This window comes from Alligator mississippiensis, chromosome 13 (assembly GCF_030867095.1).
Source record: "Alligator mississippiensis isolate rAllMis1 chromosome 13, rAllMis1, whole genome shotgun sequence".
Taxonomy (NCBI): Eukaryota; Metazoa; Chordata; order Crocodylia; family Alligatoridae; genus Alligator; species Alligator mississippiensis.
This window is the reverse complement of record NC_081836.1, coordinates 3365000-3391454: the sequence shown is the minus strand read 5'-3', so window position 1 is coordinate 3391454 and position 26455 is coordinate 3365000. Positions and strand designations below refer to the sequence as shown.

Genomic DNA, 26455 nt, shown 5'->3' with positions numbered 1-26455 from the left:
AACCTGTGCAGAACTGGGCTAGGTCAGTACTCAGATCAGGGACACCTGCGGAGCACGCAAGCCTGGCATAATGGGGCTGGCAGTTCGGTAGATGGCAGGTGCTGTTCAGTGAGCTTGCCATGACCAAATGCCTGCCCCAGCCTATTCCAAAAGAGGTGCTGTTTCTCTTTCAGGCAAGTCACACTGACTACTAGGGGCTGCCACAGTTAAGACCAGTCTGTATGGGCTGAAGTGAAACCAGTGTCTAGGCCCAATTTCAGTCTGCTTTCCTAATTTGCTTGCTTTGCGCTCTAGGACAAAAGCACTGCAGTGCTAGGGCAGGATAAGGTCCTACATCCAGGGAGTATGCAGTGGTCAGCAGTGCTACTCCATCAATGGAAGGATAGTTTTGGCTGGTTGACAGAACTGAAGCAGTCTGCACCACTCCTGGATCCAACTAGCCCGGGTGCTTTACCGTGTGGCTACACTACTCCCTATTCAGGAGGTAGCTTTTGGCACCCTCTTGATCTAGAACCAGCATGGCCACATTCATGCAGCGGCAGACAGCTGTGCATGACATCCTTTTAGCAGATGCAGCAGGATGCTGCCTTGCCTTGTGGGTACATTTTGGGGTGAGTGATCCCCACAAAACAATACTTAATGATGTGGGAAGAATCCAGGATTCAGGCTTTTGCCACAAGCTTAATTTTTTACTACACATGATTTTTGTTACTGATAATCCTTTTTGGTTATTTGTCTAGCTTGACGGCATCAAAAACCTGTCCTAGCATCTCTGTCCTTTGCCATCAATAAAATAATCGTACCACAAAGATTGAGTCAGCAACAGCTCCTCACCCCGAGCCTAGAAAATCATTAACCAAAGATGATATCAACCCAATCAATATCCCCCAGGCACACTGCTTTCTTTCTGAAGGGCCTGATTCAGATTCCACTGGTATCAGCTGAGATACACCTATTGACTTAAATGGGCTTTAGACTGCACTCTTTAGCCTTGGGCTACCAGCTATAGAGGATCATGAGAAGTGTTAAACGCTACAAGCCCTTACTGCTTCTGTTTTCCAGACAGATAAAGCCAAGGGAGCTTATATTTACTCTACTTCCCTCTGACAATGCTAAGGTGGTTGTAAGATTTTGAACAGTCTCTTGGAAGAGTTTAAATGAACACAACCAGAGAGGGCTAGCAATCACATTTGTAGACCAGTGCTGGGAACACAGCCCTGGGTAGAGGGCAGGGAGTGGGGGGTCTGATTTTGCACAATGTTAAATGTCTTCTAGTCCCAGTGAAGTGCACATGGACTCGATTACTCGGTTCCTCACAGGATCAGGCCCTTTAAGCTCCAAAACCTGGTATAGCTTCTGTGCTGCCTGCCTAGGGGGCATAACATAACTCAAAGGCCCTCCTAGGTCTCTATTTGATGTTGCTCTTATCAGACAAGACTTTCCAGCGAGGGCTTGCAATTCAGGTACGATGAGGCTAAAATTGTCTTGACCTTTTAATCAGCCAACTTACGGTATTGATGAATGTCACTCATGGCTTCTCAAAAGGAAAACCCACATGCTATATCACCTGTATTTGTGACTATGACTTGCGACTTCAGATCAACTCTTTGGATTCATTTTAACTGGATGTATTCATTTGCTTAAGAGTTTAAAAGTGTCCAGAAATCCATTTCTCCTAGCAGTGTGAGAAAGCAAACATTCAGACAGCAATGGGAACGTAACCAGGCAGCATAAAAACAGTCTCCTCCCTCCACTTCAAAGCCCTTATTTCCCCACCATCAGAGGATGCTGAATGCGATTAGTATGATTTGCCAGCAGATGGCAGGTCTCTACAAACTCCACCTTTAAGAAGCAGCTGAATGCTCAGCCGTCTCCACAAAATGCATCTCCAATCAACTCCCTTGCTGATACCTGCTGCTGCGCTACTAGGTCTGCTCTGGTCCCCGTCCTCTGGGCTCTCAGACATGCCTAGTACTCTCGGTGCTATTCTTGTGCTCCTCTGGGATGAGGGACCAATGAAGCCATCTAGCTACCGGGAGGGGAAGGAGACTGCGGAGCAAAGCTACCTGCATCTCTTTTCATCAGGATCCAGTGATGCCATCCATCAAAGAGGAGCTTCCTGCAAATCTCAGCAGGGTTCAAAATAGCTGTGAATGCCTTCAGCTGTACACACAGATATTGGAGGGAAGAGGCAGCCAGATACTATGGCATCTAAGACAGAAGGCAGGGGAAGAGGGCAGGGTGACCTGACCTCCTCTATTTGGTTCTGGGCCCATTGCCCACACTGACCTCGCCAGGCAGCTTGGCAGGGTGGAGAGGAAAAGGGTACAGCATTCATTCATAGGGAGCTCAGCTCCAGGTGCAACCTGAGGCTGCTTCTACCCATTTCCACTGTTGTTCTAGAGAAGGAAAAGAATGCGTGGCCTGGACCGTAAACAGGCCTTAAGCCCACAGCATTTTCTCCCTGAAACTCAGATTAAGGACACGAAGGGCTTCCACCAATGCTATTCTATGTGGGTCTTGATCCCCTCACTTTGCCTTTGCCTCCACCCAGATCCCTTAAACCAGGATGAAGGAGGGCAGCTTCACTATCCAAATATTTCAGGCACAGGACCTCTTCTAATGACTAAGGGAAACCTCAAAAGCCACCTAAGTGACCTGGGAACCTAGGTCCCATTTTCCAGGTGACTTAGGCACTCACACACCTATGTCACGTTGACCAAGATGCTTCTGAAAATGGAACATTGGCAACAAAGTCACTCAAGCATTTTGGAAAACATTACCCTAAAACTCATACAACCAACAACCCTAAGACTCATACATGCTTGGTGGGGGGGATGTATTTATATCCTTAGGCAAATCCTGGCTCTTGTGTCTGCAGATGTGTGCCTTGGTGACGTAGGGCACCAGACGACCTGGGTTCTCCAAGCGCCAGCACCCATGGGAAATGGAGGTGGTTCCAGACAGATCAGGGATCTGCCTTGGTGTGGACACTGATGTCCTGAGCAATCTCGGAGGAGAGGCATCATTGCCACCCTCTGGCTTGACTCAAGACTCAAAACAGCATGAGCACTTACGTTCTCCTGTTTGGGGGATTTTCCACTCTCCCAGCCTGCAGAAGAGTTTGGAGTAAACAGGATTTGTCCAGGATACAGATAGTCTTGTGTTCATCCCAGATAAGATCTGTTCAGACTGCACCGAACCACCCTCCTCATTTTAAAGGACCAGAAATTCACACGAGTTGTGAACTGAAGGTTAAGAAAACTTCGTAACATTTCTCACCACAAATAAGACACACCAATCATGTTACCAGTAACATATTATAAGGATTAAATACAGAAAGGAGGAGCAAAGGAAACATGAACACCGCCCCCCCAGTAATATGTTCACATTAGAAACAGCACTGGAGAAGACTCACGCTACATCTTCCCTTCCTTCCTATCTGGGCGGGATTGCAGTGGTGGCTGGAGTGAAGGTTACACCCATGTTTCCATTCAAATCTGCTTTCCCCTGGTGATTAGCTGCTAGCTCTACAGCCATTTGGGTTGGCATCAGCAGGTCCGGGGCAAACAACCCAGGCAACTGCCCAGGGGAGGCCCCCCTTGCCTAAGTTAGGGCACATCTACATAGATGTTAGGGCTGGAAGGGACCTTATGAGATAGGTGGGTGCAGCCCCCTGTCCAAAGGGGCAGGCAGTCAGCTGGGGTCAGATCGCCCAAAAGCGTTCGTTCGTTGGCAGTCCCTTGAAGTCAAGGATGACATCCGTCAGGCTTGATGGGTCCTCAGGTGACTGAGGGGACCGATTCTGGATGCACATATACTTCGGCGACGGGGGCATGTTGTTGCGTGTGGGAGCGGGATCCGCAGCCCCAGGGTGGTCTCCTTCTCCTTCCTCCGCCACCGCCGTTCCGCCTCAGTATCGAGTCATTGGGCTTCGAAGCGTGCGCCAGGACCTTCGTCGACTTCCGAAGGACTCTCTTTCCAAAGACACATTGTCGCAGGTTGAAGAAGGTGGCACTGGCACGGTGCTGGACTTCTTCATCACCGAGATACGGAAAGCGCTCCACGTACTCCAGAGCAGCAGTGCAACATCAGCGCACGAGTAGGACGTGGAGGGGTCCAGGCTTCAGAGTCCAAGGCCGGCTCTGGCTGAGGGGGTCCCGGGTTGGTTTCTTCCCAAAGAAGCGATGGCTCTTCCCAAGGCTCAGCTTCCTGCAGGCTGGAGAAATCCAGAGGGTTTCTGAGGGGGGAAATCCCTGAGGACACACAGACTGGCTTGCCCCCTAGCAGAGGGTGGGGATCAACGCTGTCCTGTGGAGATGCTCCCTTGTTTCGAAGGGAGGGGACTCGGGCAGGGCTCCTATCCATCCCCAGGCCAGGCCAGGCCAAGCCTCTGCAAAGGTGAGGCAGGTGGCCTCCATCTCCTTCCCTCCAGAACGGCCCCTCCCCACTCGCTCGCCGTAGCTGACCTTCCCAACATGGCCCATTGTGGCGGCAGAAGGCCCTCTCTAGCCTCAACGGACCTTCTCAACATGGCCGCCTAACTCGGCCCTCCCCAACATGGCACTCGGCCTCACGTGACTCCGCCCGCCCCGCGTCATGTGACCAGCCCCGGCAGGCGCCTGCGCAGTGCGTCGCCTCCTTCCGGCCGGAGCCGCCGAGGCAAGATGGCGGCGGCCCGGGGCAGCCTGCGCTGAGCGCGGGGCGGGGAGGTGAGTCCCGGCGCGGGGGGCAGGCCCGGCTCCGTCTCCTGGGGAACCGGGCCGGGAGTAGGGCCCCGGGGTGGGGGCACGGCTAGCTGCCTCCTGGCCTGTGTCCCCGGGGCCCCTGCCTGCAAGGGGAGGCCTGGCTGGATGCCACCCACCTCCCCCCCAGCCTGGCTGAGGGGTGGTTTGGGGCCTGGCTCAGCACCGCCTGCCTTCTCCTCATCTTCCCCGCTCCGGTTTCTTGTCTTTTTTTCCAGGAGAGGTAAAAAAAAAAAGCAACCCTTCATCTGCCCCCTCTGCCATGCCCCTGGCTGGCGGGTGGGCTGCTTTTGGGGGCAAGGAGAGGCTTTGGGAGGCTGGCTGCCACCCCCAGGTGCGTCCCCGTCTTCCCCGGGGCACCGGCGGGCTCCTCTCTGCCAAGGGGAGACTCCGGTCCCCACCTGCCGTCTCCTTGGCTGCCGGACGTGCTGCCGAGCCGGCTTTTTTTGGGGAAAAAAAGGCTCCCCCGGCCTCCTCTTCCGTTTTCGTGCTCGTCCGACGTGCCCGCCGGGTCTCTCTTTGCGAGGAGAGGGGCTCTGCCGCCTCTGGCATTTGGTCTCGTGAAAGATAACATCGCCCCTGCCGTGATTTCGGATGCCGTCTGCTTCCTCTGTCCTATTCCCCTTTTTGGAAAGGGGGGTTTTGGGGGAGGTATGGCTTGACACGCACAATTCGGGCATGTTCCTGGCTGTCTGACCCTCCGATGGGGTTCGTTTTGTTGTTTTGTGTTTTAAATGAGAGGTTTTGGGAGGTCTGGCTTGATGCCGCCTACCTCCTCTGCCACTTTCCTGGCTATCTGACCCCCCGATGGGCTTCTTTTTGGAAAGAGAGGGTTTAATAGGCATGGCTTGGTGCCGGCTGCCTCCTCTGATGTTTTCCTGGCTAGTTGATGGGTTTGCTTTGGTTTTTTTGGCAGTGTCCACATTAAACCGAAAAGCATTGCTGCCGCGGGGTGGTCTTAGTGCGTGGGTCGTAGGTTTCTAGGGTCGGAAGGGACCTATTCGATCCCCCAGCTCTGGGCAGGAAAAAGCGCCGGGGTCTGATTTGTGAGGATCCCCTTGTAAGCAGCCTGCCACCCGAGTCTCTCGAGACCGAGGTGTTTTGGGCTAAACGCCTTCATTAGCAATCCTTGAAGATTCGGTGTTGCTGTTTTCTTAAAATGCTTCTGAGGCTGAGGGGGGAGCTGTGCGCCGCTGCGTGCCTTAAACTCCGTAATTTGCAGTTTTGGAGGAGTTGGGGAAAAGTCATGGGAAGCCTTGTTAAAATTTTGTGGCTGGACTGCATGGTACTGGTGCATTACCTGCAGCTGCTTTCTGTTTGTGAGCAAACCCAATGATCAGACTCCTGCTGCGAGGCTGGCTTAATCCCCATTGATTGATGGGGATGTTATTTGCATTAAAATGATTTTAATTATTGTAGTGACACCTGTTTACGCCTCGGCCATTATGTAGTAGAGCTTTCACCAATGAACTGCTGTTTGCTAGGGCAGAAGGAACAGGCAGCTCTGATAAAGGAGCTGTGTGTTACTTCACTGGAGATGCTGCTGACCTGCATCCTAAATCTAAGAGGAGCATTGCTTATCTTTTAAGAGCTGCCCTGTCACTGAACGGCATCGGGATCCTGGAGAGATGACATGTGATGATGCAGTGCCCTGTGCATTGTGAGATCACATCTAGATGGCTGCTGCAATATCACAGTGCAGTGATGTAATCAGGCTGGAGAAAGCTTTACCTAATGTCTCCTAGTCGGAGCGTCAAACTGGCTAGCCTGATGTTGGCTGAATTAGTAGGGGAGACTCACTGTTGTGATTCAGGGGCAATGCAACACTAGTTCTGGACTTACCCCAAATCCCTGCATCAGACAAGGGCAGATATTGGGGTTCTTAGTAGGGTTTTGTCCCTGGAGCTCCATCCTTTGCCATTCGCTAGCACATAATAGAGCCTTGTCTACATGCTGGATTTCTGCCTACCTGGCTGTGTTGGTCAGAGGTGTGGTGAGGTGTGATCCTTGACTGATGCAGCTTTGCTTGCAAAAGCCCCTTATTGTGATGAAGTCACCCCCACAGAACAACCACCTTGCCAATATAGCACGTTTCATTTTAGGGGTGTGAGCAAGTGGGGCTGGAATAAACTGTACAGGGAAAAGCACAGCTTTGCCAGTATAAGCTGAAATTGCAGCAGTAGCACTTGCCAGCGTAGCAACGCACTGAGGGGAGACATGTGATGGGAAAGAATGTGTTGTTTCCTCTTCCTCGGGGCTCATTTCTTTGGGGGTCACTACACCACCCCAGGCCCTGGCTGTGGCCAGAGGCATTCTTCACTGTTCTGTCTTTTCCCTGGCCTCTCTTCTATTGCTGTCTTTCTGTCTTCGTCATTGATTCTCCCTCAAAAATAACACTAGTGCACAGTCTTGCGAGACACCCCCCCCCCCCAACTTTTTGCAAGAAACAGTGATCTAAAGTACCAGAGACGTGTCTGAATATCTGTTTCACTTGACTGTTTGGTACAGTGGGGAAATGGGTGGACACACAAAAGTTGCCAAAGCATGAGTCGAAAGGACTGTGTTTTGTCAGTAGGGAGTGTATGAAAGCTTATCGTGGCAACCTTAGGAGCTAGAAAATTGATTTTAAAGCTGCAACTTAGGTTCTGCAGAATCTGCTGGTGTAGATCCTTATCTGTGCCCAGTCGGATTTTCCGCTTGACACAGACCAGGTTTCATGTGGATTTTGCATGCTTTGAATACGTGACAGTATCCTCTCTCTGTCCTGGCTTCTGCAGGGAGGGCACTTTGCTTCTCACCCCCTTGTATTGTCAGGGGAGCCTCCCTGTTACTCCCTGCCTCGTATTCCTCTCTGTTACCAAGAGGAGGGTTCATTTGGCAGTCTTTGCACTAGTCTCTGAAAACAGTCTGGCTTTGTATTTAAGTTTATAATTTCTTTCCATATGTTTAATGGAAAGAGGGATGTGAATTGTCATTTGCATGGTTGAGGTCCCCTTTCAGCAGGGGGGAGAAAAGGCCTCATATCAGCTCGTTCCCAGCATATGAATTGTGTTTTAAATGGGTGTTTTCACAGCCTCAGTAAACTTGCACTGTAATCTTTTTCAGTAGTTGCCAATTTTTGCGGGCTTTCCACAGCGTGTGACTGAGAACTGTTTAAAAGGTTATCACTGTGCGTGTAAACAAACCGGTGTGAAGTTAGTCACCCCCTCCCCTCGTGTTTGCTTCAAGAAAAATGTCCTAAGATATAAATCAGTGTCTTGTTCAAGCAGTTCCTTGATGTTGATAAGCACCAGTGACTTTGCATTTTAAAAGCCAAAAAGTATATCAATATCATACCGGAGATCAGTGAGTGTTTTTTTAAAAAAAAGTTGTGGTCTAATGCTGTCTTTTGGCTCTGAGAGTTGGTCCAAGTCCAGATAAAAGGGTTTTTGGAACAGAAACCCACTGGCTCTGATAATGTACACTTAATGGATGATTGTGCACACACAAATTTGTTTTCGGAGTGTGATTTCTCTCTCCAGTGTGATTAGATTCAACTTGGATATCTGGGTTCAGGACCTCCAGTGATGTCTGTTTGGGTTTAGCTGTACTATATTGACTTTAAATGGAGTTGTATGGTATATCAGAGAGAGAGAGAGAAAATTCATTCCTCTTCCTTGCATATTTAATTTTATGTGTGCAAAAGTTGTATGTGGGTGTGGGAAAAAATTTAGTGATATACCAGGGACAGTAAACTGACTGTTCTGCAAGGTGGAGAAAATCTGGCCCCTGCCCACAGAAGCATACACTGATGGCACTTGCAAATGTATATCTTGGAGCTTAAATTCATTCACACTTGGTCATGCTTTGTGGTATGCCTTCTTTCTTAATATTCTGGAAAACTTGGGTACATCTGCTCACCTGTATGGTAGCTAAATACTCTACTGAAATATATGTAAATTAAAATAAAAACATGACTTATTCTCCTGGCTCACTTCCTTCGTCCAAATGTGATTTCTTCTGCAGATGGCTTATATCACTTTGCATGCCTTGGACTCATTTTACAATATTAATCTGATTTATTTCATCTTGTGAAGTGGGCAAGTCCATTCCTAATGTTACTCAAATTCAGTTTTTCTTTCCTTGCTGATAAGACCGTCATGTTGGATTTTTTTGGTGTTGGGTGTTTGTTTGCTTTTGTTGTTGTTTCGGAACTGCACTCCTTCCTGCCTCTGATCTCACTGAATCTAACAAGATTTGTAGCGTTAAGCTAGCCGGTGCTGTGATAGGATGCTTCGAAGGGCAGCGCAAAGTTCAGTGGTTTTTGGTGACATGGAGCGAAAGGTGCTTCTTGCTGAGTCAGTAGCAAAATCATGCCAGAGCTGGTTAGAGTTACTGAGTTGCTCAAATGGCCGAGTATGGGAAGAGATGTAAGAGTAAGGTCTTGTCACTAGTTATCACAAATCCTGTTGTCCTAGCAGAATTGAATTTTGCTCCGTGTATTATGCCTACGTAGGCAGAATTCTACTGAGTTAGAGCTCTTTCCTTTCCTGGCACAGATGGGTATAGGGTCATATATAATTTGCAAAGGGATGTAGGATTTGTCAGGTTAAAAGGCACTTCATAAATATAACGTTTTTTGCGTGAAAGGTAAAGATTCCTTATCAAATCTTTCTAACTTGGAGACAGTACAGAGCACCTGTTAATTTTTGCATCTTTACTGCACTGGAATTCAGCCTGGCCAGCATGGAAGAACTGTTTTGTTACCCGTTTGAAATCCCCGAACAGCCTCTGACTATGGAGGAATCTCCTGGTTTACTGCTTTGTGTGATGGGATGCTGGTGATGTGGGTGCTTGATTTTCTGTTCTCATCAATACTGTGAATCCCTTCTCTTCAAACGCCCATGGCAGAGAAGGAGGCTGCCTGTATGTGGGGGTTTAACCCTCTTTGAAAGGCTTAATGCTTTAGAAAAACTGTTCTCAGAAAGCTGCTGGTTTATGCCTTTCACCAACATTATGCGTTAATCAGAGTGTCTTTCTGACAGGGTTTTTGCTCAAGTATGTTATAGCGATTGTTTTTTTCAGACATCGCTGGATGCAAAATCACTATAATCCTTAGCAGCATCTTTTCGATGGCTTTGTGTCAACGACTTTTGCTAGAAAGGCTTGATGCCAAATTCACTCCAAATATATACAATTAAGTAAATGTTAAAAAATATATATTAGTGGCTTTTTTGTTTCATTCTGTGGAGTCTAAATTTAGTCTGTTCTGCTGAATGCCAATGCTATTCCACTTTCCTGCTTTTGTTCTTAAAGTTTGCTTTCCCCTTTGGTAGTCAGACGATTGCAGGAGTAAACCTTTATGAAATGGCAACTCTGGAAGCACATTCAGTTGTGATTGGATCTGAGCCCAGCATAGTCTATCCTGGCATGTAACTGTGTCTGTAGCTGTGCACTGTGGTTGGACTCTTGGACAGTCTGACCTCAAATCATGCTTGTGTGTGCTGTTAGCCGCTGTCATGTTATGTTCAGGGGCCAAGGAAATGACCTCCAACAGATCAGGGCAGCATGCTGAGGTGGTTAATATGGCCCAGTAGCAAATGAGAGACCTAGTGTCTAGTCCAGTGATTCCCAACCAGATATGGACTATAACTTTTACTCCTATCACTCAACCTTGTTTAATATCTAAAGTGTTGGCAGACCTCAGCATATAGATTTTTAAAAGTTTAGGCAATAGAAGATCAGATAACTCTTAATTTTCAAATGGTCTAACTTTCAGATGGTCTAAATCAGTGGGTTTTCAAACTTCCTGAAGTTAAGTAACCCTTTTGTACCACTTCAGCTGTGGAGCCCCTACCCTGTCCTAAAGACTGACATGGAGTCTGGCGACCCCACCACCCCTCCATTGCCCCCAATCTCTTTGTGGAGCCCCTGATGACATATGGACCATAGTGTGAAAACTGCTGAGTGGACAAAGGTAGCTAATGCATTATAACTCCAGGCTCTAATTTACTCCACCCTGATTTTCCTGTGTAGACAAGCTCAGTCGCATCAATCTACTGTCCTTAGAATAATGTACTTATTTGGTGCTGATCTGGTGCTGTTTAAGGCTCCATCTTTCACTCTAAATTGCAATGGATCAAAGGTTATATGGAACTGGTCTAAATGTAATTTAATTGTGGTATCTCAGCTTTTCTCTCTCTGTTGCCTTTTATGTGACGTTTTGCAGAAATGTTACAAAAACAGGTTGATCGGCAATAGATTCTGAGAATGCTTGAAGGCTAGAAACTTTTTTTTTTTTTTTTTTTTTCAGCTTGCATACCTCTTCTGAAAAAGTCTTGTGGGAAAATTAGGTGTTGTGGAATTCATTCTTGAATCATTACATTTCTGGTTAGACTGTTCTCATTAATATTTGAACAGCCTCTGCATTGAGAATGAAGGTTCATTAACTTTTAATTTCATATTGCATTCTCTTCATTGGGTATCTTTAGGGTGTGGCTTATCCTATTTGATAGCACAGTGATTCTTGAGTTTCCTCTTAGTCTTCTAAAGGTCTGGTACAGGCCTTAATTTTGGATCTTTAGTGGGTTTGGTTGATCTAAGGAGCATGCAAATAACTTGTCACTTCATAAAGGTATAAAATTGCTATGCCCTATTATAGTCTACCATGCTTAGGGCCAATTTATTGCTAGCTTCTGCCTTGTGTGATGTTGAGTAGTATGAGCTGGCTCGTAGGAAGGGCCCTATTAGTATTATCTTTTAAAAATCTGAATGAATCATTGCTTGTTACCAGACTGAAATCCACCAACACTGTTCCCAAGTTTCCTTTTGCATCGGCAGTGGTGCTGTTTTTTCTGGGATCCACATGTAGAAGTGCCTTTGTCACTCTTGGAAATCCATTTTTTATTTTACTTTGTTTTATTTATTTTTAAAATTTTAATGCTGGGTGTCTAGATCATCCAACACTTATTGGCAGCTAGCTTTACTAGTGAGCTATTGAGTTAATGATAGCTTAGCACATTGTCATATAAATAGAAATGATACTTTACAGCCAGTCTAGTATTTAAGTGGTATGTTGACTGTTTTAGAGACATGTGGCATGGTCTAAAAGCTCATCCACACATGCAGATTGTTGAGCAGTGAGCTAGGGTGTGTTAAGCTGCTCTGCATAGTGATATTTAGTGTCTGTGTCTATGGGAGATGTTAGTGTGAGATACAATGCATTAGCTAACTCCAAACCCTAATTTACTCCATCCTGATTTTCCTGTGTAGACAAGCCCAGTTATATCATCTATTGTCCTTAGAATAATGTACTTATCTTGTGCTGATCTGGTGCTGTTTACAGTTCCATTTTCCTCTCTGAATTGCAGTGGACCGAAGGTTGTATGGAACTTGGTAGTTATAGGCCAGTAATCAAAGTCTTTCTAAATTATTTGTCATCTCCATCCTGCGAAAGAAAATGCTAGTGATAAAGCAGGTACATTTGAATTTATATGTCAGATCTCTGTGCTCAGTGTCAAGCCAAACACTTGCAGTCTCTGCTTGCCTTTTCCATCAGCTATTCATATTTCAATTGCCATGTATTTTGCAGTCAAATTCTGTTTTCAGTTAGCAATAAATATATCAAAAAAGGACATCCGGAAACTCCCTCGCTGTTCTTCTGAACAGCTAGAGTGACAGGCGCCTTTTTATCAAGTAAAGTTCAAGGTGCCAGAAATCTCTGGAGTTTGAATTCTGGCCACGGCAATAACTTTTTGCTCAACCCTTTGCTTTGTTGCATCTTTCTTTCCTTGTCTATAAAATGGGGCTAGTTACCACAGTGGACCTTCCTAGGCTGGGCTGTGAAATTCCTGTTATAATGCTGTTGCACTTTATAATAAAAATATTATTTGTGAACAAACTTAGGCTCACTCTTGCATAAGTGACCAGCAGATAGCTACATACCAAATGCTGTCTTGGCATTGAGTTTTTGCTGGTGCTTGTCAAGCAGACCTTTGGTGTTGTGGAAACTTGCTAGTTGTGTGTTTGCATTACTTCTCTGTTGTATAAATCATATACAAACAAAATCTAGGTTTAGAAAATACCAACCGTGATGTTCCTCACTCTTTTATCATGGGCAGGGATCCTGGTTTGCTCTGATTTAAAAAAAAAATCCCCAATAACCCCAAATCCACATTTTTCCACGATTATAATGAAATGCCACTAATAGATAGATATGGATATCTATCTATCTATCTATCTATCTATCTATCTATCTATCTAGTGGCATTTCATTTTAATCGTGGAAAAATGTGGATTTGGGGTTGCTTTTTTAATCCAAAAATTGGGTATTTTTTGTTATCGGAGAACCAGGATCTGTGATTGTGGGCAATGTTTAATTGACTGTTACTAGATAACTAACACTGTCCTCCTAATTGATCAGTTATCCATTAATTGCTTTTGTAGCATTATGGTTCTGTAACCAGTTAAATGAAGTAGTTTATAAATTCATAAAGGTCCTTTTCAACCCAAATTGTCTTTGATAACAGGGGATTCCTGAATCTCTTTGGTTATAATTAGCCCAGTGGCTCTCATGAAGCATCTTTTCAGGAGTGATTTGGTCTGCATGTTACAGAGCCTTAATACTTCATGGCAGAGTGAAGAATGAGCGGTTCCTTTGTTTTCTGAGGAGGTATGCATAAGATATGGAGGACATCAGCTGCAGGTGCTGAAATATGAATGTCTATGACATACTAACCCTAGATATTTCCTATCCTAGCTGTTAAGCAGGGAAAAAAGCACAGCAGTAGCCAACCCTTTCAAGTAATAGATTTGAAAGCTTTAGGCATTGATTAAATTAAACCCTGGATGTGGGAGCCTTTCCTTTGCTAGCATTCAGCTTTCTCAGTGCCTCCGTGGCCAGTATCATTTAATTCCAAGTGATGCTACTCTTCCTTTCAAATCAGGTGTCCTAAGGGTACTAATGACTTAATTCCTTAAACTTTGCAAACTCAATCTGGAGCACTGTGCTTTTTTAAAATTGGGGCGTAATATAATTTTGCAGTATTACAAATACATAACTCCTTCACACCCATCCTTTTTGAGCATGTGCATACCTAATCGGGGGCCAGCAGAGCTAGACACTGGAGGTTGGGTAAAGTCAGGGGCAGGCAGTTATTTCGGGTGGAGGGCTGCTTCCTGAGTTTTGGCAAGCCGTTGAGGGTCGCATGACAGGCAGCCAGGGGCAGATAACTATTAATTTTCTAAATTTTTTAGGGGCCCCATGGGCAGGATAGAATGGCCTGGCGGGCTGCATTTTGCCCACCCCTGGGTTAAGTGAACAGTTGTGTTTCAAGCTGCCCTGCACTACGATCACCCTGACCTTGACCTGGTGTTTGTGCTGAGAACTTTTATTGAGGATCCTCTTTTTTGAGGATGTGAACTCTTTCTGCAAGTGAAACGCTAACTAAACGTGATTTTGGTAGATGCTTGTTGGAAATCTGAACTCGGGTTTGCTCATGCCGGCGCGCACACCTGGAGCTGCAAGTGGTTCTTGACTGTGAGCATTTATAAGAAGCCTGCAGTGCAAATATTAGTAATTTTCACCTTCCTGCTGTTCTAGTTCTATTTCCAGAAAATACCATGACCTCAGCCTTCCCACTATATTTAATGTTCTGAGTCACAGTTAACACAGTTTGTCTTAATTCTTATCTCATTAATTTTATTTACATAATGGTAACTTAAACGAGCATGTCCTAAGTGTTACTTGTGGCATTTCCTGCTGACACCCAGAATTAGGCCAGTACTTTTCCCTTTTTTGTTAAATTAGGGTCTTGATGGCCAGCAAATACTGGCAGGAATTAAGGCAGGTCTTCATGACAGATAAGGAGGCACTTGCTTATTTGAAAAATATTACCTACAGCTCTTCCAATACCTGCTTCCTGACTTTGTGACGATGCTTCTTTTTGGGCTCCTTTCGCTTGCAGTATTACACTCTCTCTCTCTCTTTTTTTTTTTTTTCCCCTGTTCACAAAAATGCTGATGTCTCATTGCCAAATTAATCCTAGCATGCAAATATCTACCTTCTTTTCAACTTCAATGTATGTATTACTGCAGCATCCAGACATAGCTTACTGGTTGTATTTTTTCTAAGAGAACTATTCTCCTTTACTTCTGTCTACTGCTACTCATACTTGCCTTTCTCTTGTGTGCGTGAGATGCTCTCTGCCTAAGGGCATCTGATACTTACTGCTAGTTTCCTTTTTCTCTCTGACCTTTTCAAGACCTATATGGTACTAGTCTGTTTGATACCTATGTCCTATTAGTAAACCCCTCAGATGTCCCAGCAGCTTAAAACTGGAGATTTTTCGTGTGCTTTCCATTTACTGCATCATCATCCCCTTTGTTTGCTGATTCAGGATCACATTTAGTTCATCTTCCTTAAAGCACATTTTTTCATCTAGTTTACAAAATTGGGATGGTATAAAAAGATAGTTTTAATTTTTTTCATGTGCCCTTCTTTGTTCTGGTCATTATCTAAGCCATCAGTCAACTGCCTGGTGGCTGGGATTTATAACATATTGGCTGTTGGTTTATTTAAAAATAGCCTTTACCCAGCCACTTGAGGATTAACCAGAACTGCTGTTTCTCTGAAAAAGATAGTATTTGGGTAACCACTGATAAAAACCACTGCTAAAAAATCTGGGAAATCATAAAATCAATGTTGTTGAATCTCACACTGAGTGTTAGGCTGTATGTAGTAGCCTTTTAAGTAAGGGGTGCATGGTGTGTTATCAAATGGTGGTGGGTGAGCTTGATGTTCCATCTATGCATGTGTATGTTTTTAAGAAGTGGGTAGGTTTTTAAGAAATGGTCATCTTTTACATAAATGCTGTAGTTCACTCATAGTAAATTTGAAATGGCATTGTAGCCAGGGTCCAGGAAGTAGACAAGAGGCAAATTTTTTTCTGTATAGTTGGGAGAGGTATTAGACAAGCTTCCTCGGGTCTGGTTCAACTCTTTATTGCTAAAACTTTTTTTTTTTTTTTTTTAAGAACACATTGGAAATTACTTTCTTTATTGTGAAGAGCTTCCCTTTCACCTTGGTCTCCTGTCTCTTTCGGACTTCTGGTTTGCCTTTGGCTCATGTGATTATCTTTTATTAGACCAACTAAATAGTTGGAAAAAATGCTCTTTACAAGCTTTCAGGCACAAACACCCTTCTTCAGGCATAGGGAGAGTCTGCTGGTGCTTGTGTATTCTCTCAGGTGGAATATATGTCCTTAGACCAAAACAGCTATAACCAATACCCCAGAAATGTGGAAAATACTGAGTTTTGCCTTTGTGCACTTGTGATGTGGCTCATCAGCCAGGCTGCAGATTTCTTGACTGCAAGGTTCTGGATGCAAGCTCTCATGCCAATGCTAACCACTCGCCGTTCATTTGGCTTGCATTCTCCAGTTCTGGGGGGCACTGAAGAGGAATTGCCTAGTTCTAGGGAGGATTAATTTATTACAGAAACATCTGAGTCTCCATGAGCAGCAATTCATAGTTTGTACTGGAAGCAACTGTTTCTATTGATCATATTATCATAACATAGGAGGAACAATGCATTATAATAAAAAAAATAAGATAAGATCAATATAGTCTGTGAGCATCTACTATAGTGTAACAAACAGCTGGAAAAAACAGTAGGGACCTTGAATACGATTAGGTTGCTTTTAACTCAATTCCACAACTTGTTTTCCTTCAGCAAAACAGATTTTCAATTCTGTGTGTGCCTAAGAAGGTTTTATGTATTAATCGGGTACATAGAGGGACACTATTTTAAGAAAACTTTAAATCAATCAAGCACCGAGAAACTCTTAATGCAACCCCTATTTTATTACTCTTCTTATTCTTCGTATATACAAAACTTTATTGATTCTAGATGAATAGTACGTATCTTTCTAATGACTTAGCTCTATACTCAGTTTTGTGTACCTAAATAATAGGTTTGACCAACTTTGCTGGTATGCTCCATACATTTCACACCCATTCTGGCTTCTCAGATGAGGAGTGAGGATGCATTTATTTCAACTGTCTTAACTATTACATGTTTTTTTTGCCATTATCAAATGGGAGCAGAGTTCTGGATCAAAAATTCTTCATAGGCAGTTTTGGAAAGACACCCAAATTCCTGCCGGTCGCACAGTTTTTTTTTTCTGTGTGATCTCAGAACTCACATTAAAATAAAAGCATCCTAGTCCCCAGAAAGCTAATTTTAGGACAAGAAAAGTGTCTACTCATTTTCTTGAAAGTCCCTAAAGCACACTGAAGCCTGAAAACCATTGATTTGCTAATTTTGGTCCCCTTTCCATTTGGCAAGCGTGCACTTCCCCCTTTTGTAACAAACCAGAAATGAGCGCGCTCTCTCATTGCACAGGAGAATCTGCAGGGCTGCGGCGATAGCTTTAGCTCAGTGGTTCTCAACCTGTTTAGACTCGCACCCTCTCAGAGAAAGTCACCTCCTAGTTTTTTGGCTATGGGGCAGAAATAGCATAATTCTTCTGTTGCAAAGAACTTGGACGATGACAGGTCAGAAATGTTTTCAGTGCTGTGGATTCCTGTTTGAAATGCCTGGGTTTATCCTGTGATTCCTGTTTGCACACATAGCAATGTGCCAACATTGTGTGGTACCCTGCCAGACCCTTAAAATGATCTCAAAGCACTTCAGGATGCACTGGTTGAGAATCCCTGCTCTAGCTAATGACCCAGGGTTCCTGGTTTTCTCTGATTTAAAAAAAATAAATAAATCCCAATTTTCAGATTAAAATAAACCCCAAATCCACATTTTTCAGTGATTAAAATGAAACATTACTAACATATAGATATAGTAGCATTTCATTTTAATTGTGGACACATGATTTTTGGGTTACTTCTTGGGGATTTTTTTTAATTGGAGAAAACCAGGAACCCTGCTAGTGACTTGCATAGAGCCAGCAGAGGGAGCGTGGGAGCGCACAACATTTTCTGTGCAGTTGCCCCAAGAATGATGATGGGCTCTTAGTGTCTCCAATAAGAGCAATGGGCTGAAAAAATTAACTCATGCTTAATATTCAGAGCTTTTTCCATCAGACTAGGACTCTTTCTGAGCAGGTGGTTCAACTCAATGTTTAAAATACCACTTTTTACTCATCCAGATAGCACTCTCCTGATTCCAAACCCTTTATATATTCATCTTGGAATTCTTTATATTTGTCCTGGATCTTTAAGGAATGGACATCTTTGACAACTGAGATTTGATAGCTGGAAATATGGAAACACATTCTTAACCTCAATTAAGATTTTAGTTTTGTGGCTTGGTGGGCAACCCAATGGGAACTTGGCACAGCATACAGATTACCGACCCAACTGTGCAACCTTTTGACCTGCTGGCAAATGTATTTAATACAAAGTTCAATTAATCTGAGGCTTGTCGGCTCAACAACATGCATTGTGAACTTGAGCAGTATGTAATTGCGGAACACAACAGCTCCTTTTGTGCTCTTATTGTCTATTATGCTAGCACTCTTCTAGGACAGCTTTTAATAGGTTTTAAAGAACTAGATAGATTAACATGCAAACTCCTTCAAGTAGTACTAGGGATGTCAAAGGAAGCAACATTCATCAACTTCATTTGTGATGGATATTTTACTTTGTGGTGCTTGGATATCACTGGTCTCCATGTACTTCTGATTTTTTTTATCAGTGCACTGTGCATCTGGCAACCTCTGGAGACATCGGAGAGAATTTAGGATGGAGTGTCAACTGTGTTTTGAGCTTTTGGTTTTTTCTCCCAGTCCATTTATATTAATATTTGATCCTCCCTTTAACCAAGTTGTAGTGTTTGTGGCAATGCTTTCAGTTTGCCACCAAAATTTGGTGATGACGGGAGTTTTATTGTGGTTGTTACAACCTTTAATGCTAAGCTGAAAGAGGGGAATGATTGCTTGATTCAAGTGTGAATAGGCTCACTTAAAACAAACAGGACAGATACCAAATTGTTTCTTTCTTTGCTGTTGTGTTGATGCCTCTTCTGTGTTTTTATTTTCTAGAAAGACAGTTTAGATACCAAAGAACAAACAAACAGGCTTATTGCCACAAATACTCTGTTCTTACATCCACGATGCTCAACTAGGATGTTTTTAATATCCTTTTCCAGCGTGATGTGGGAGACCACACAGTATTAGCACTGTTAGGTGTGCAAACACGATTCATGAGATAAACCCAGAGATTTCAAAAAGGAGTCCGTAATGTTAAAAACATTCTGACCTGTTGTGTTGTTTCTGAGAGCGTTAAAAATGTTCTGACCTGTTGGCAACAGAAGAATTGCCATATTATTTTCCTGTAGTCAAATAATGAGTAAAAAACTAAGTGCTGGCTCTTTCTGAGGGATGCCTTGAGTCTAACGAGTTTGAAAACAACTGGTTTACATCTTATAGGGTTGGTTGAAGGGCATATAGGCAGACAAGGTTTGGGTAGATGTGATATCTTTTATTAGACCTATCAATTTTTCCAACCATTTAGTTGCTCTAATAAAAGATATCACATCTACCCAAAGAACCTGGTGTATATGTTTCATGGGTGTAGGTTGTAGCCATGTTGATCTGAGGACATATCAGATTTACCCAAAGAACCTATGAATCAATCTATGAATCTATGAACCTTGTCTGGTTTATACCTTATACTCTTGGTTCAGTTTGTGCAGGAAGCTTGGAGTTGAAGTGAACAGCTAGCTATTTGGGGGGAACCTTTTTGTAATTGTACCCCCCCCCCCCAACCCAAACAAATGACCCCTACCATGTATTTTTGTAAATCAACTGAAATTCAGTGGGAAGCCTGGTATGCTATGACAATATAGTGCAGAGCATGTCATACTAAAACAGAGCTGTATAAATTGGCTTTTATGGGCTTGCACTTCATAGCTTTATAAATAGTATGGCCAATCTTATTTTAAAATGTCCCACAGGAAAGAAGTACTTATGGAGAATAATCATTATATTATATGAATTTTGAACTTCTATAGCTGGAATCTACCCCAAAAATTATTTTCAAGGTTGCAACACTTATTTGTCCAAAAAAAAAAAAAATCTAGTGTCATGGATATATACTGTTGACAGGTAGCTAGGAACAAAAGCTTAACTTAAAATTACTGTCCTTACAGGACATTTTTATGTCTCGGTTCCATGGTGATAAGGAGGAGAAAATGTCTCCAGGGCATCTAGCTAATTCTGTCCAACACAGACATTTTAGGTCTCTCATATCACCACAGAGTGGTAGGACGAGGGATATTACCCATTACTCTGTTTCTCCAAAGATCATTACTCCAAAGCAGATTTTTTTTTTTTTAATTCTGGTAACTTATTGGAGAAGAAGCATACAGTACAACTGACCACTTTTGCTAGGTTCAATATTATGATGCCAAATTTTTCTCCATTAAAACACTTTCTCCTTCTCTATTGCTTAATGTGGATCAGGAAACGAGAAGGATTTTGTTTTTAGTATAAGTGATGCCAGATTTCTTCCTTAATGTCATGCTACTAACATCCACCTTAATTGCAGTCATGCTGCAGCTTTCCTGAACTGACTGGTTTATGGAAGACTTCAAGAACCTGTCAAGGAGATGTTCTTGCTCTTGCTGTTTGCCAGCAACTCAAGGATGACTCCCACATCTTGTTGGATCCCTTCTGCCCAAGAACACTGGAACTGTTAAATAACCTTCTCTTCCTTGCTCTTCTTCTGGTTTCTTTGTTTAAAATGAATAGTCTGATGGATCTGCTCATTTGTAAATAGAGAACTCAGTGTTCAGTGTACGTGTCTCCAATGGTTCTTATACCTAGCAGTATGTACCATCTGTTGGTGTTCTGCCCTCCTTTTGACCATTATAAGCCCAAGAAGGACTTGAGAAAGCTTGGATGCCTCTGTGGCTTCAGCAGTTCTTGTGGTGGCGATAGGAAGGGAATAGAGTAGATGAGTCTTGAAGACTGAATGTTCCTTGCTTTGATTTCTGCTTCTAAGTATTGGCTTGTTGAGTGCTGCATGTCTTCATTAGGATGCCTTGAAATTGGATCCAGGCAAATGGGTCCCTTCTAGACTTGAGGTCCAACTGGAACCAGGATCCTGGAATCAGTTTTCAACCCAGGATTTGAAACCGGCACCGCGTCTCCTGAGGTGCAACGTGGCCTTGAGGTCTTCAGTTAGGAAGGAAGTACATAAGGTGCAAGCCACAAGTTCTTGGAATGCAACCGATCTAGCAACTCGCCGTCTCTACGCTACCATCCCAGTACACACCCTGAAAACATCCACTGATGACATAATTTTTGGAAAAGTGTGACCAGAGCTTACAAGCCAGACATTTTTATTCGCCTACCCACTGAATTTTTCCATTTGACAAAATTCATTTTCTGCCTTTGCCGCTAATGGAACAGAGAGTAGACTTGTGGGTCTCGTTTCCATCCAACCTTGTGGTAGTGTAGCTGTGCTGAGATTATTTTAATTTTTGCAAAGAGGACAAAATAGTTTCCTAAAAGCAATGTTTTTGTTAAATGGGCAGTTTTTTTCCTCTTTGCAGATGTTATTTCTGTAAGGAAAAAGCCTGACTTAGCCACTGAAAAAAACCTGCCTGCCTGTTGGATCCTAGTGCTCAAGGTAGGTTAAAAAGGTCTAAATGACTTGTCTCCTTTAATGTCGACTGCCATGTCAGCAGAGTTATTGGCAAGTGGAATGAGTAGGCTGACATCTCTGCTGAAGTAGTTGCAAGCTGTGTGGAAAAGGCTCTATACTAGGTTAAAGAGGCACTCGATGTACTTTGTACTCCAATTAGCTTTGCATTATCAGTGCCCTTTTTTGCAAATAATTACAATGTTATCTGTCCCCCAAATGATTCCTTTCCTCCTCTGAAGCAGAACAATCTTTCAGAGTGGGGAGAGCCCTCTGAAGTATCAGTTTTCAAGTAAGGAACAACGCTTTCCTTCTATGTACTTGCATTTTTTTGACATCATCACTTGTAAAACTAGTTATTTTTCTTTCTCAGATAAGACCTTTATTGTGATATTTAATGAACTTTTCCTGTGAACATGGGGATAATCATCTCTTCCTGTTCCGTTATATTGCATTGCCTCTATTTTATGAGTTTTCCTTTGGAAAATGGTTTTTCAAGTCTTTTCTTTAATATTGTGAAGGATCTGGGGATTATATTTTTTTGGCATACTGTGTGTGCTTGGGCTTGTCTCTGTTACGTGGGCTCAGAGGGTTAGCTTTGCCATCTCTGCATCAGGGCAGCTAGAATAAAACTAGTTATCTTAAGATCTATGGGCAAGTACATAGAACCATAGAAAATTAGGTTGGAAGGGAGGGGCTATGAGGTGGGAAATCAACAGGAGGCCTGATTCATCCTTTAATGCAATTATGAGTTGTCAGAGCAAAATTAGGTTCCAGGATGTCTATGGCTTTGGGTTTAATGGAAGCAGTGTCTGCACATATTTGATTCATCACTGTTGCACGCTTTCACCTCTTGAGCATGAATGCTGCACAAATATTATATTGAGTGCTTACAAAACCAAAGCCCAGTTTAATGTGAATAGTGATCAAACCAGGAATTAGATGTACTGAGTAATGATGCCTGGTAGCAGAGTTCTCCATTAGTCTTGAAGAGCTGCTATTTTGCACCTGTGTCAAAGAGTTTCTGGAAAAATTAAGCTTGGAGTAGAACAAGAACAGGGGGGAAGGCATGAATGCCCCAACATGCTCTTCAGCTTGCCTGTAAAATTACCTTGCACTTGCTTCTCTAAATCTGAAGTGCTTTATGCAGATAGATATCATTCCTCTCATGTTATAGCTGTGGAAGCCAAAACACAAAGGTGGACTGACTTTCCCAAAGTCATGCACTAAGTATGTTGTAGAGTAGCAGGCCTGGGATGCTTTAGGCACCCTCTCTTCTCTGAACAACAGAGGCTTATTATTTGTTGATTCCCTGCAGTAAATCTCCTGGAGTGGGATCCTTTGTTGTCGAAGGCAAGAAGAGGGGACTTCATGCACCAACCCTATTATAGTTACCCTTGGCCCCACAGCACATGCTTTGTTAGGGAAATCTGTGTACACAATTGCATCCAGTTGCAGGGCTACTCTTAATAGTGCTTGGCCTTTGTGGAGATAAAGGAGTGTGTACATCATTTGGGAGGGGGGTTCTCAGTAAGGGAAATATACGGCTGCGGGTGGTAAGGGTTGGAGGAATATTATCTGCAGCATCAGGGCGTTTGGAAAGCTGCAGTCTAGCAAGATGGAAGGAATCTAAATGGTGTTTTACAGCAGGCCCCTGCTAGGGATCGGACCCTCCTTTCTTTCTGATTTCTGTGTGAAGAATACATAGGAATGCCATTGTTTCCATCCTGAGTACGGTAATACCGATGCCAGAGTCTGCTTCCTTTCAGCCCACTTCCTGCAATTTTCCACACAAATTTATGAGACAAGACAAATGACCGTTAAATTGTCTAGTAGAGAGTCCCTGCGTGGAGCCAGATGCTCAGTAGCCAAGATGGTTAGCTATGCTGTCTCCCATGCTGCTCTGTCTCGTATAATGCAGTGCACCTTGGTGTGCTCAGAGGATGCTCAGCAGACAAAGTTCTTTGGGTAAATCTGATCTCTTTTATTAGGCCAACTAAAATAGTTGGAAAAATTCTTCTTTGCAAGCTTTCGGGTACAAACACCCTTCTTCAGGCAGAAGGAGAGGATGCTCTACATAGGAAAGCAGAAATTAAATTAATTATGAAAATGTTAGTGTTGGAATAGCCTGGCACTTAAAAGAGCATAAAAAGGTACCAGAGGAGAACGGGACTAGGGAAAACCACCGCTTTTGAAGGCTCCAGTGAAGGGGTAGATCTTGTGTTTTTTTTCTTCTGGTGGCCTCAGAGCTGCTGGAGATTGCAGGCGGGGAACAAGAAAATTAAACATACAAGTGACAACCCCCTGTTCCCTTCCTCCCAGCCCCCACAATAACATGAAATTAGGAGGGACGAGAACAGACAGGAAAAGGAGAGGATGCCTCATCTGAGAGGCTTGGTATTTAGTAATTCTTCTTAATAGTTTGTCATGCAGATACTCTCCGTGCTTATCATTTATTTAACTTCTGAGCTATTAGCAAGATGGCCTATCTTCTTCCCTGAAATCTTCTGGAGGCTTCATGAAAGGCTGCAGTATTAATCCACCGTGCCACACAATTCCTTTGCATTCCCAGGGGCTTTAACTTGTGTTTTAGCAATTGGCCTACTCGAGGTTCAGAAGAAAATCTCATTTATGAAGCTTTCACAATACTTCCTCAACTGCCATCCCCAAACAAGATTTTTTTTTTTTTACATTCTTTGAACAGCAAATAAAAGCTCTCCCAAAACATTAATCTTCTGTGCTTTTTCGATAAATATTGTGTTTTATAATGCAGCAGGCTTGCTTTCGTGAATCAGAGGGTTATGCATAGAAACCTAATGTTGGTCTCTGTTATACATCTGTCCCTGGCAGGGCACCTGCAAGCTGCTGTGTCTGGCAAGCTAGCATCCTGCTCTTAGTCCATTATAAAATGTATATTGTATTATATATTGAATTATATTATAATCCCCCTCTGCTATTATTTTTTGGGAACAGGACACTTTGTTACACCTTTTATGGAGCTGGATTGTGCTGCCTAGTCTTACACCCTTGAGACTGGAGCGAACTGTCCTTCCCCCTGCTTCCTTGATAACCAGATATTGCCCTTTCCAGAATACCAACCTGGCATATGCTTGTGGTTGAAGACTTCTGCAGGGTCCCACAATAGTGAAAGCAAACCCAAGCTTAGCGGCAGCAATGCGGATGCAGCTTGCAGATGCCTGGTCCTGGAGCAGCTCCCCCCCCTGGACTGGAAGCTGTGGCTGTGCTGCAGCCAGGGAGCGGGTGGCATGGGCACAGCTCCCAGCTGCCTGGCTTCAGCATGGATGCAGGCAAAGTCCTTCTGCTGCTGGTACACCATCTAAACCCACGCTGGGCTGGAGCTGCTGCGAGGGCAGGGAAAAGCAGCAGAAGGATGGGCACACCTGGAAAATACCTGGCTCGGGTATGACTCCCCACTGCCTGGCCCTGGCACGGGCACAGCCCTCCAGCTCTGCGTGCCTGGCCATATGTTACCAACCCCTGCTCTTGATAGCAGAAAAAATCTTCAGATCCAGGGCAGAGAAAAGGAAACCTAAGTGCAATTTCCCTTCTCATTCTGGAGCATTCTCTGGGCTTACATGGGTGTCTTCTGGAGCATCCCGGATGCTTTTCCTGCTGTCAGAGAAGTAATAAAATATGACATATACGAGTGAAAATTGTCTTATTACGTTATTTTTTTGAAAGCTGGTAAATCTGAAATTGCTACTCTGTTGTGCTCGTTGAAGTTTAGTGTCAGCACTCTGGCTCTGAAGCCAATCTGTGCTGAAGATGCAGAGGAGTTTGTCAAAAAGAAAAAAAAGGAGTTGCAATGTAGATGGAAGCTTTAAATAGACTTGGGAGCAGATTTGTGTGGAATGCCATAAATGTGGCACCATCAGTTCTGTGTCCTCCGGCGAGGACGTGAACGCGAGACTCGGAGAGCAGGATAAACTGCATGCCTTTCTCAGAGCGGGGATACCCAGTAGTATCTGCGCTAGCAACGTTCACACAGCCTCTGATGGGGTGTAGTGCTTCGGCTCTCTGCAATTAGAGAGCAGCCACTGGAAGATACCGCGCCACTACATTACAAGGGTGCTTGACTATTAGGACTGGAGTTTGTATTTTTTTTTTAAATATGGTAGCTTAAATTCTGTAGAAATTGGTAACTTAGATTGTATCATTTGCCAGGAAAGGGTTGGCGTAATTTGATTTTTTTCCAGCCCTGCTCTAGTCTGGTAAGGGCCTTTATAGTGTGTCTGCCAATTAAAGAACTATTTTTTTGCAAAATATCTAGTTGGCCTAATAAAAGAGATCACCTCTACCACGAGTGCTGCTTCCTTCTGCCAACTATAGCTTTTTTAGGGATTGCTTGTCTGGGTCTAAGCAGAGCGAATAACTCCAATCCAGTGCAAAGGTGACAAATACCTGACTTCTGTGCCTTTTTTAATTCTTTCCCTCCATCTAGAAAAGTCAGCTTGCCACAAGCAGAATTTTTTATTATGCCTGGTGGTCTGACATTTCTCTAGCTGCTTCTTTACTTTGGTTTCCTTTTGGTTTTGATGCAATAAAGCAAACGTATAGCTAAAACAATTTAATAGCCTGTTAAAGGTTCTCCCTTCTTGGCATCTCAGAGCTTCCATAGTCTTGCCACCATCCTCCTCCTGCCTTCTGTAAAAGCATCTTTGACCTTGTGTTACTCCCCACCCCCATTTTAGTGGTTTGAAAGTCGCAGGGTGCCAGACTATGCTGCTCCACACGGTTTGCTAATAGTAACGGCAGTTATGTCAAATTAATCTAATTCCAGGCTTCCTTTGTCATAACATTGATCGTATGAGGGAGTTAAGACGGTAGAAGATTTTTGAGAGCATCTGCTAATGTGAGAAACTGTATAATTAAATTTACAGTTAACATGGCTTATTCCGAAGGCTTCAACAAGCCTCTAGTTTAGATCAGGATTCTCATATTTGTACGTGGTTTTGTTATTGGGTCTTCAGCAAAGGATTTAAACTGAGTTAATTCTGTTTTAAAATTGTTGAGTGCAAGCTGATATATATAGGAGTTTCTTGTCTACTTGG

The 26455-nt window shown here is 43.7% G+C and overlaps 1 protein-coding gene across 1 annotated transcript in view; it reads left to right on the top strand.

The window, feature by feature from the left end:
* Positions 1 to 4618: 4618 nt before the first annotated feature.
* FBXO42 (F-box protein 42) overlaps positions 4619 to 26455 on the top strand; it is a 73534-nt gene continuing 51697 nt past the window's right edge. The window contains exon 1 of the mRNA XM_006273033.4: positions 4619 to 4712. The gene's annotated coding sequence lies outside the window, so the exon portion shown is untranslated. The remainder of the gene's footprint in view (positions 4713 to 26455) is intronic.